Source organism: Herpailurus yagouaroundi, unplaced genomic scaffold (assembly GCF_014898765.1).
Source record: "Herpailurus yagouaroundi ecotype Mexico unplaced genomic scaffold, PumYag 29, whole genome shotgun sequence".
Taxonomy (NCBI): Eukaryota; Metazoa; Chordata; class Mammalia; order Carnivora; family Felidae; genus Herpailurus; species Herpailurus yagouaroundi.
Window position 1 is genome coordinate 70,340,775 of NW_024412377.1, and position 292 is coordinate 70,341,066.

Sequence of the window (292 nt, forward strand, 5' to 3'; positions counted from 1 at the left end):
GCCTAGGAGATTAAGTCAGATTTCTGCAATTTTATCTTGTGCCTGCCTTATTTTCTTTCCATTAAGATTATAAACAGACTAAAAGCAATAATGAAAGTTTTTTAACTTCAATTTTTTTTTCTTTTTTTTTTTTAATTTTTTTTTTTCAACGTTTACTTATTTTTGGGACAGAGAGAGACAGAGCATGAACGGGGGAGGGGCAGAGAGAGAGGGAGACACAGAATCGGAAACAGGCTCCAGGCTCTGAGCCATCAGCCCAGAGCCCGACGCGGGAGTTCGAGCCCCGCGTCGG

General features: G+C 41.4%; 1 protein-coding gene across 4 annotated transcripts in view; it reads right to left on the reverse strand.

Moving 5' to 3' along the window:
• Window positions 1–292, reverse strand: part of FER (FER tyrosine kinase) — a 437,513-nt gene that overhangs the window by 3,600 nt on the left and 433,621 nt on the right. The gene's annotated exons all lie outside the window — the stretch shown is intronic.